Source organism: Podarcis filfolensis (assembly GCF_964270895.1).
Source record: "Podarcis filfolensis genome assembly, chromosome: 7".
In the NCBI taxonomy this organism is placed as follows: Eukaryota; Metazoa; Chordata; class Lepidosauria; order Squamata; family Lacertidae; genus Podarcis; species Podarcis filfolensis.
In genome coordinates, this window is record NC_139603.1 from 74752740 (window position 1) to 74764122 (window position 11383).

At 43.8% G+C, this 11383-nt stretch overlaps 1 long non-coding RNA gene across 1 annotated transcript in view; it reads left to right on the forward strand.

The window, feature by feature from the left end:
* The window catches only part of LOC310766293, a 120457-nt gene that overhangs the window by 104528 nt on the left and 4546 nt on the right, over nt 1–11383 (forward strand). The gene's annotated exons all lie outside the window — the stretch shown is intronic.

Here is an 11383-nt window from a genome sequence, read left to right on the forward strand (position 1 = left end):
AACCTAGCAGTTCGAAAGCACATCAAAGTGCAAGTAGATAAATAGGTACCGCTCCGGCGGGAAGGTAAACGACGTTTCCGTGCGCTGCTCTGGTTCGCCGGAAGCAGCTTGGTGATGCTGGCCACATGACCCGGAAGCTGTCTGTGGACAAATGCCGGCTCCCTCGGCCAATAAAGCAAGATGAGTGCCGCAACCCCAGAGTCGGCCACGACTGGACCTAATGGTCAGGGGTCCCTTTACCTTTACCTAGAGTTGGAAGGGAGCCCGAGGGTCATCTAGTCCAACCCTCTGCAATGCAGGAAACTCAGATGAGCATCCATGACAGGTGGCCATCCAATCTCTGCCTAAAAACCTCCAAGGAAGGAGAGTCCACAACCTCCTGAAGGGAGACCATTCCACTGTCTTAACAGCTCTTATTAAAATAGCATTAGCTTTTTTTTTCCCTGCTGCTGCTGCTGCATCACACTGTTGACTTCGGGTGTAAAAGTTGCAAATGAAAATGCAAAGCCTTTTCCAGCTACAGTGCTGCAGCGATACCTAGGGGAATTCTACCTTTTGTGTGACAGGCATATGCAGCCTTCCAGGGCCTGAACAGCAGCGGGTCATAATTCTGCTATCTTTTTAGTCTGCCCTTCGTCCTGGTGACCAACATTCAGTTTCCATGCTGAGCCGCCAGTTCCTGCGTTCTCCAGTAGGCTGCCTCATTTGCTTGTCTTTCTGCTGCCCTACAAAAAGCAACTGGCTCACATGTTAACTCCTGTCCGTGCCTTACCTGCAGCTTGATAGGCACTCCTGAAATACAGTACAGTGGTATCTCGGGTTACAGACGCTTCAGGTTACAGACTCCGCTAACCCAGAAATAGTACCTCGGGTTAAGAACTTCGCTTCAGGATGAGAACAGAAATCATGCTCTGGTGGCGCGGCGGCAGCAGGAGGCCCCATTAGCTAAAGTGGTATCTCAGGTTAAGAACTGTTTCAGGTTAAGAACGGACCTCCAGAACGAATTAAGTTCTTAACCCGAGGTACCACTGTATGTTGAAATGGGCTTCTGTGATAAGTAAAACGCAGTGGCAGCTTTACGAAGAGTCGACAGGTGACAAAGAGGACTTGGCTTCCTGCAGCACATCTGCTGAAATTTCTTTCTTTCTTTTTTTTTTATAAGATATTTATTAAAGTTTTAAAAGTTTATATAAAATAGAAAAAACAAAAAACAGAAACAACAAAAATACATACAAAACACATACAACAACAAGTATAATTTCAATCCCTTATATTCATAAAACTTACTTTCCCGACCTCCTCATACCTCCCCTTTCTGTATTCCAATCTCTAATTAATTCAATTCAGCAAATCCTTCCCCTAATTTCTATATAATTTACATCTGCTGAAATTTCTACTGCTGCTCAGGAAAACAAAACAAAACTGGACACACTAATGTCAAACAAAGCTGTCAATAAATAAATTAAGAAATAAATGTGATCATGGTGCCAGAAGAATTTTTGCTGTTTAAAGCCACCACCTGTGGTTTTATGTTTGAGCAATCTATAGGAAAATGGAAAGATGGAGATCTGGACAATTCAATGACCCAGTGCCAGGGCTGGCCCTTCCTTTACGCAGAGCAAAGCATATACAGTCTACCTCGGGTTACATACGCTTCAGGTTACATACGCTTCAGGATACAGACTGTTAACCCAGAAATATTGCTTCAGGTTAAGAACTTTGCTTCAGGATGAGAACAGAAATTGTGCTCTGGTGGCACGGCAGCAGGAGGCCCCATTAGCTAAAGTGGTGCTTCAGGTTAAGAACTGTTTCAGGTTAAGGGGTTCCCAGTATAAGCAACTGAAAGACAAACTCACAGGAACCAAATAGCATATTATGAGAACAAGCAAAGAGAAACAAAATGTATCAAGGTCACTAGATAGTAAGAAACAAAGTACACCATATTCACCGAGATTATCCAAGCAGTCCACTACAAGCAGGTCACAAAGCAATTCTGCAGTGAATATGGAGCAAGAGTTTCAGGATTAAAACTCATTTCATGCATCTTCAACCAATCGAGAGTAGGCATGCATTTTGCCTAGGCCCCCACCTACCTCAAATAAAACATCTGGCCCACAGAAACTGAACACTCATGTAAAATGAGTTTTTTTTGATATGTTTGCTTATTCTGCATTGTGTATTCTGTTTCTGTTTGTTATGGAGAACCCAGGATCACTAGAGAACTTGCTCTACCCCATCTGACTTCTGAGATTGCTCACAGCATTGTCCATATATTTTGAGGCTATTTTCACAGTCTTAAGAGCTAAAAGTTCCCTTTTGAAAATATGAAAGCTCATTATTTTCAGGCTGCTGAAGGCTGTGTCCCATCCCAAACTCTGCCCTCAAACAGGTCTAGCCTTAGGTATACCACCAGCTATAAATACCATCAGAGACTCCATTAGGCTACCCAGTTTGGTTGCCATACATTATGAATTGCTTAGGGACCACAAATCCCTAAAACGGATGGACTTGGAGCTGAGAGCTCCATTAATCTGTCTACCCTAATAAATGGGGAAATGCTATTAAGCATGTGCTACAAACATTCTGTCTTACACTCCAGTCCTATATATTATCAGAAGTGGGGTGCCATTGATAAATAGGTCTTCCTCCTCAGTTAATTGGGTATGGGATTGCAGACCTAAACACACATTGTGGGCTGTATGGCTGAGTACACACTCCTTACTCTGTATCCATTGCGCTCCCACTGCTGGTTTGGGAAGCGGGGCTACACACCTTGGCAACCACAATCCGTATCTCTCCTGCATCCATCCTTTCGGTTCTTATGAAATGCTAAATTTGTATGCATTTTCCCCAACAACCAACAATGACCTGGATTTACCTGGATTTCAGGCTGGTAATGCATGCAACAGTCTTTGGTTGGAAATATGTCAGAGTAATGAACATCAATCTGAAATAAGTCCATGTCTACTGATTCAGGGACTGCACTCCCGTCTGTCTGTAGAACTCTGGACTAAAACATGGCAGCCAGGGTGCTATGTGGCCCTCCATGTCTCTTTATCTGGCCCCCAGGACCCACCCTGGGCCACAATCCTTCTCTTGAATTAATTATGCATCTTCCTTGCCTGAATGGAGGATGCTATGTGTGCAGAAACCTCTGTGAGATAGCTTAGGCTGAGGGACTGTGACTGGACCGAGGTCACCCAGCAAGTTTTGTGGATGAGCAGGGATTTGAACCCGGGTCTCCCAGGCCCACATCCAACCATCACCAGCTTTTCTCAACCTTGGGTCCCCAGATATTATTGAACTCCAACTCCCATCATTCCTGACCACTGGCCACACTGGCTAAGAATGATGGGAGTTGTAGCACAACAACATTTAGGGATTCAAGGCTGAGAAAGGCTGCAATGGCTGTTACACCGCACTAGCAAATCATGGCAGCAGGAAAGAGCTAAACTCTTCCTCTTTGCTTCATGTTTCCCAAATGCCTGTTGGAAACCCTAAACCTGATATTTACTCTTGAAAGCTGCACATCAGTTGCATTTGCACGTTCTGTAGGGTGAGCAACAGAGAAGAGAAAAGGGGGATTGTAGGAAATGGATCAGGATATTTTATTAAAACTGCTTGGGACCCCAATGATCTGATGGACACAAACAGTTCTAGTTTGCTGAAAGACTTGCAGGATTTTGGCATTTTCTGACAAACTCTTTCAGCAAAATCTGTTGTTTCGTCTGAGTCAGAGGTTGCATCAGATAGAGCCTTTCAGTAACTGTTGAAGAGACCTTGCTCTGGGTGTTCCAAGCTGCTGCTGATAAGATTATTCAGGGCTACAAAAGACCTTGGGGACTTTGTGTGGAATCTGAAGCTTTGACTGAATTTAAAGATAGTGTGATAGGCTGTGAAATCCGCTGTAGAAAAATGGCAAGCAGCCAGCTAAGAGACTACAGTTAAGATGGCCATGTGTACTTCTAGCCAAAGGAAAGCACTCTGTTGGTTTAAAGATAAAGAACCACGAGAGTATTGAGAGCAAGTGTGGTGTAGTGGTTAGAGTGCTGGACCCTGGGAGAGGAGGGTTCAAATCCCTACTCAACCATGAAACTTGCTGGGTGACCTTGGGCCTGCCACAGTTCTCATCCTGACCTGCTTTACAGGGTTGTTGTGAGAATAAAACAGAGGTGTGGGAGAGAGCCATTTGTGCCATCTTGAGGTCACTGGATTTTATATTTGTATAATAAATAATAAAGGCAGACCCTCTAATTGTCCCTATTTTCCAGGGACAGTCCCAGATTTACAGAAGTTGCCCCAGTTTCTGATTTGATTCTAGAATGTCCTGCTTTTCCTTAGGACGTCTCTATTTTCATCAGAGAAATGTTGGAAGGTATGGAGTTTTGTGACCCCCCGAGCCAAGGAGATAACTATACAACGTTTAGAAGACTTCTGAAGGCAGCCCTGTATAGGGAAGTTTTTTAATGTTTTATGTTTTATTATGCTTTTATATATGTTGAAAGCCACCCAGCATGGCTGGGGCAACCCAGTCAGATGGGTGGGATGTAGTAGTAGTAGTTGTTGTTTAGTCGTTTAGTCGAGTCCGACTGTTATGTACTGAGTTGAATAGGATCCAAACTGCAGCAGTCTGATTGGTCCTAGAACAATAGGATCCAAAAGGCAGCAGTCTGATTGGTCCTAGAACAATGCAGCAGTATGATTGGTTGGCAGGAACTACCCAATCATGCTCCAGATAGAAGTGAATCCACAACCTGATTGGCTTACAGTAGAATTCTGGAATTAGCCAATCATGTGCAGCCCATTGTGTAAATAATGTACATAAAGCAGATACTTTGAGGGGACATTCATTCATTCCAGCAGCTTCTCGCCGTTCAACCCAGCATCTGGAGACTGGGAAGCGTACGCCTCCCGTTTCACCTTCCTCCTAGAAGCCAAAGGGGTCACCGATGAAGAAGATGCCAAGAAGAGGGCAATATTCTTCAGCGTCTGCGGAGAGGAGACGTTTGAAATCACCCGGGCTCTCCTTGCGCCTGAAGACGTCGCTACTGTTCCATACAAAACACCGACTCTTCGTGACCCCATGGACCAGAGCATGCCAGGCACTCCTGTCTTCCACTGCCTCCCGCAGTTTGGTCAAACTCATGCTGGTAGCTTCAAAGATAGTATCCAACCATCTCGTCCTCTGTTGTCCCCTTCTCCTTGTGCCCTCCATCTTTCCCAACATCAGGGTCTTTTCCAGGGAGTCTTCTCTTCTCATGAGGTGGCCAAAGTATTGGAGCCTCAGCTTCACGATCTGTCCTTCCAGGGAGCACTCAGGGCTGATTTCCTTCAGAATGGATAGGTTTGATCTTCTTGCAGTCCACGGGACTCTCAAGAGTCTCCTCCAGCACCATAATTCAAAAGCATCAATTCTTCGCGATCAGCCTTCTTTATGGTCCAGCTCTCACTTCCATACATCACTACTGGGAAAACCATAGCTTTTACTATACGGACCTTGTAGTAGTAGTAGTAGTAGTAGTAGTAATAATAATAATAATAATAGAATAGGATGTCCCTATTTTCACCGGAGAAATGTTGGAGGGTATGTAAAAGTAGATGCCATACTCTAAAATAACAGTAAGTTGCCCATCAATAGCTAGCACCTAACAGCAGACACTATAGTGAAATATATTTCTATGTATTTCTAATTGGGGAAGGAAATGAAGAACACATAACAATGTTTTTAAAGGGCAACAAATTGGAAGAAAACAGGGACTAATTTAAAAACGACAGTTACCGGAAAATAGGGAACATTATTGATAGCTTTACAACCTGTTTAAAAAAACTACATCAAAAAATCAGATCAGAAAAATAGGGTGGGCCTTAAAAGTTAGATCTCAAATGTCAAACGCTATGTATCAACCATTTATAATATCAGTTTTGTCCAAATGCCAGGAAAAAACCAATCAATCAATTTTATTGCACACAGCCTTTAAATACAAGATGAAACACCAACATCATACAAGCTGTAACCAGAAACAAATTGAAATATATGGGACACACGCAGAAGAGAAAGCCAACCTGAATTGCACTTAAACTGACACAAGCTTTGCAGCAAAAAACCACCCCCAAATAAATCTAGCAACTGCCTCCGTTATTGCTTGTGGTATCAGCCAGTAATTCAGCCAAATACCACTCAAAAGTCTTTCCTGGGTAAGAAGTAAATAACCTGTTTCACTCATCTCTGAAAAAGTTACATACAAAATATAACAGGTACTGGCAGTTTTACTGCTCCATTCATTATGTATGTTTAGGGAAGTTTTTAATGTTTGATTTTTTATTGTGTTTTTATTGTTCTTTTGGGAGCCACCCAGAGTGGCTGGGGAAACCCAGCCAGATGGGCGGGGTATAAATTTATCATCATCATCATTATTATTATTATTATTATTATTATTTATTAGAAATACCCCCCAAACCCATCCAGTACAGCTGAAGGAAGGCAATTAGCCAGGAAATCAAGACTCAGAAATATAGGCACCTCCAGCCGTCCTTTTTTGTTAGGCATTCATGATCATTTGTGCTCACGATTGGGCAATCATACGCCATCTTGCTTTCAATACTGCTACGAGCAGATCCAGATTATTGAATTGGTATTTGTTTCTCTTGCATCTGGAAACCTGGCACAGGTGGCCTCTGAAGTGAAGACTGGTTCATTAGGGTGAATGAGGCATTGCCCCAGCAACCTCAGTTGCCTCAGGCATTGCCCTCAGAGAGCTCCCACTTATCTGTCTTCTAAATGACAACCAGCCCAGTGGGTAGCTCTGCCTGTCGCTTCCTCTGGCTCCACCTACTGTTGGCCTCCCTAACTGCTGCCCTAACCATTTTTATGGGTACTGGCCAGTTCATTCTCCACATTAGGATCGAGACCTGGACCAACTTAAATCATGGCTCTGCTTCAGGCTCCATTGGTTCTTTCTTTCCTTTCTGAGGAAAGCAGAACTGTGCCGTAAGCCTCTTTAGAGCTCTGCCGCTGGTACACTTCACAGGGCAGAGTCATTCATCAATCTAGATATAATTTCCCTCAGATATTTTCATTTGCGTGTTAACGGCCAGATTGTTCCATAGCTCTGACTGATCTTATTCTGTCTAGAAATTCTGTTCTCTTTCTCAATGGCTAGCAGACGTCGATGTATGTTAATCCATTATCTCCCCTTCCAGAAGCAAGGTCAAAGATATATCTGCCAACGAAGCCTGCTGCACTTTGCACAGATTTGAGAGACTTCTCTGGATATGGTCCCCATTTAAGTCCAAGGGAGCTGTGCTTACATTCAGTGCCTGAGGGTTCTGTTACTGTGTCCTTTCTGACACTTGCTTATGTTATTGATCTGCCCTGGGGAATATATGGGAAACCGTTCTTCTGGATTTATTCAGAAATTTCCTCTCCCTCCTCCGCATGTGGCATTTTTGCAAATAGCTGTTGAAGTGTGCAATGCAGTCAATCATGACCACACCCTCTGAAATATACTCAGAGTTAAGAGTGGATTTCATGCTCTTTATTCAGCTCATAGTGGTGAGGAGGAATGAAAGTCCCCTCAAAGTACCTGCTTTATATACATTATGTACACAATGGGCTGCATGTGATTGGCTAATTCCAGAATTCTCCTGTAGGCCAATCAGGTTGTGGATTCACTTCCATCTGGAGCTGGATTGGGTGGCTCCTGCAGACCAATCATACTGCTGCATTGTTCTAGGACCAATCAGACTGCTGCATTATGAATCCTATTGTTCTGGGACCAATCAGACTGCTGCATTTTGGATCCTATTCAACTCAGTACATAACACCCTCTCTATCCAGTAGCAATTCCTAGGCTGCATCTGTTGTTTTGAGCTTGAGGCGGTATATAGCACTTTAAGCAGCCATGGCTTCCCCCAAAGGATCTTGGAAATTGCAGTTGTTAAGGATGCTGAGAGAAAACCTCTCACAGGCTGAGAGACCCCTCACAGGGTGACAAGCCCCAGAGCTCCCTGCATTGTTAAAACACTGAAAATTGTAGCTCTGTGAGGTGTAAGAGTGCTTGAGAATAATGGTGCGGATGCGACCACATGTTGTTTTGTTTACCATCCTGCTTTGCTTTTCAGCTTCACAGAGGTATTTGGTTGACAACAGCTGGAGCAAAATGTACCCTTGATCTAGCCCGATCTACTGGGGTATGTGGTTGATCACTGGACCCTCCCTCCATCCAAAAAATCTCAACAACTTTGGTAGATCACTGCCAGTTTTTTTTTTATAGCGAGAGTAGATCTGAGTCTCTTGAAATTTGGACATGCCTGATCTAGCCTATGCAATAAGGACAGCCCTATCATTAAGCAAAGTGAGGCAGCCCTACTCAGGCAGCAGATGTTAAGACGGAAGCAGCAAGGGCAGCTCCCACCCTCCCAAATTGGCAGCCCGACTGTGGCAGTGCTTGCACAGCGCTGACCTGAGCTGACTAGCAGTTGTGCCTAGTAGCCTTCTGAAGTGTCACAGACAGTGCCCCTGAGCAAGCAGGCAGAGATAAGCAGGCTTGGCATATGTGCAAAATTTGCTCTGCTCAATGGACACCCACTGCCGCAGGCCAGTGTTTGTTTGAGCAGGCCAACAGGATGGGCATTGAAGAGATGGAGGACATAACCGTAGACTCAGCTATACAACTGCAAATAAAGAATTTTAAGTCAGGCATCCCCCAACTCGGCCTTCCAGATGTTTTGGGACTACAACTCCCATCATCCCTAGCTAACAGGACCAGTGGTCAGGGATGATGGGAATTGTAGTCCCAAAACAACTGGAGGGCCAAGTTTGGGGATGCCTTTTTAAAGTGTTTTAAGCGCAATATACAATATGACACTAGATGGTGATGGTGAGCCTTATGGAAAATTCAGTGTATTTTTTAAAACGTTTTTTAAAAAACGCATTTTCAGAACGGTTTTTATATGTTTGCGGATTCCACTTGTGTGTGCCACACAACCTGCCCTCAGCTCCCTCAGCTTGCCTGCCAGTCCAGTTGGCTTTTTCAGGCATGATCTTATCCTTTGCACCAAAATATCTTACACTACCCCTGACTCAAAGGCTGTGCATGCACCATAAATGTAAAACACATGACACCCCACCCCCCAAAAATCCTTTAGTTTGTTAAAGATGCTGGGAATGAAAACCTCTGTGTGTGCTGCACTTCAGTTCCTAGAATGATTTTGGGGGGAAGCCATGTGCTTTAGACGTGTTTTGAACACCACTTAAATAATGAATATTGACAAACCACTGAATTTAAAACACCAACCACTTTTCATTCTGGTTTCTTTTGGCAATTGTTTTATACGTACATTTGACTGGTGTTCAGCAGAACCTTCTGCAGATCTATGAAAATAAATAAAAACTATAGATCGATATCACTACATGTATCTTCTGAAGGTTTCTTCATGCAGGTAGCTCCCTCAACAACAAGGAGTTGAGGTTTATTGCAGAAGGCCCAAACCAGTACAGTGGTACCTCAGGTTACAGACGCTTCAGGTTACAGACGCTTCAGGTTACAGACTCTGCTAACCCAGAAATAGTACCTCGGGTTAAGAACTTTGCTTCAGGACGAGAACAGAAATCGTGCTCCGGCGGCGCATCAGCAGCAGGAGGCCCCATTAGCTAAAGTGGTACCTCAGGTTAAGAACAGTTTCAGGTTAAGAACGGACCTCCAAAATGAATTAAGTTCTTAACCTGAGGTACCACTGTATTTGGCCTTGACTTGTTGCTAAGATCCATTTGGCAGAAACAATCCATGCATCCACATTGTAGCACCCCTTCCCTCCCACCCACCTCCCTGCTACAAGGAGGATTTTTGTTTTTTTATGGTGAAAAAAATCTGCTGACATTGTTAAAGAAATTGAGAAGAGCTTTTATAGCTTGTGCCATTCCTTGCTTCCAGTTTATAGTCTGGGAACTTCATTTCCACAACAAAAACGCTAAATCCTTCCCTTGAAATATGTGGCTGTTTCACGCTGTCCTTAAGTGTTTTGCATCATAATTGCATTTGTGTACTTGGTGGGCCTTTCCATTAGCTCCGGGCTATGTGGGGTGCCCCATGGAAAGGACAAACGTGCAACAAGTTACTCTAATTTCTTTTGTAGCCTTGCAATTTGCAAGATTGCAAGGCTTGGGAGAAAATGGAGGGGGGGGTTGACCTAGTTTACCTAGCTTAAATGATGGCAAATAAGGAGAGAATTCTACTCTGTTCACCATTTCTGCTTAAGGAGGACTTATTTGCTTAAGTCCCACAGCTATTTACACTCCCTTGGTTTTTTTTCTCTTTTGAGACCAAGTCACACGACCAAACAGCAGCCTGTGGTCCTCTCTGAAGGGGTTATCACACAGAAGATGGAACACAGGGACAGATTAAGACCTTTAGAAGCCCTAAGCACTTAAAAGATTTTGGTGCCCTCATATATATCTAATTCAAAATATAACCAATAATAAACAATAAAATAACATTTTGATTTTTGAAATGAAATAAAATGTAGAGGAAGATGGAAAAGAATGTTTCTTCCACTTTATTTATATTTGAAAGAATATAAATGTTTTTTCTCCTGTTTTTTTCTAACTGCAAAGTCTTTGATCAGATCCTCCAGACTAATTTTACGTAACACATCTGCTTCTATACGTAGTAGAGATAAGGCATCTAGCCTGCCTTGTTGCATTGTTGTTCGGTTGCTCAGCTGAGCAATCTGTGACCATTAATGTTAAAAATCTGGCAATGGACATTTTCGGTGGGGGACAAGCTTCCTTTGATGCCCTAAGCACATGCTTATTTTGTCTAATGCAGTGGCGTAGCGTGGGTTGTCAGCACCCGGGGCAAGGCAAGTAATTTGCGCCCCCTAACCCGTGGATTTGCGCCCCCTAACCCGTGGATTTGCCCTAACCCCCAGATGTTGCGCCCGGTGCGGCAGGCCCCCCCTGCACCCCCACGCTACGCCACTGGTCTAATGGTTAATGCAGCTCTGATGGAGTCTGTTGCTCCCAATGAGTGGAAGTTGCAGGGAAGTAGATTTTGTCTAAACAGCAGGGGGAAATTTATTTTATTTATTAATTTAGGGCATTTATAATCTACCTTTTTTCTCTCTGAGGAGTTCAAGGTCGTGTCCATGGTTTTCCCCTTCCAAATGTAATCCTCACTAAAACCCTGGGAGGTTAGGCTGAGAGGCAATGAATGGCTCAGCACCACCCAGTGAGCTTCATGGCTGAGTGGGGATTTGAACTCTGGTCTCCCAGGCCCTAGTCTGAAACTCTAACCACTGTACCACACTGTTTGGTTTTTTTTGTTCAAAGCAGTGGTTTCCAAGCACCCGTCCACCGTCCACACAGACCACATGGAAGATGGCA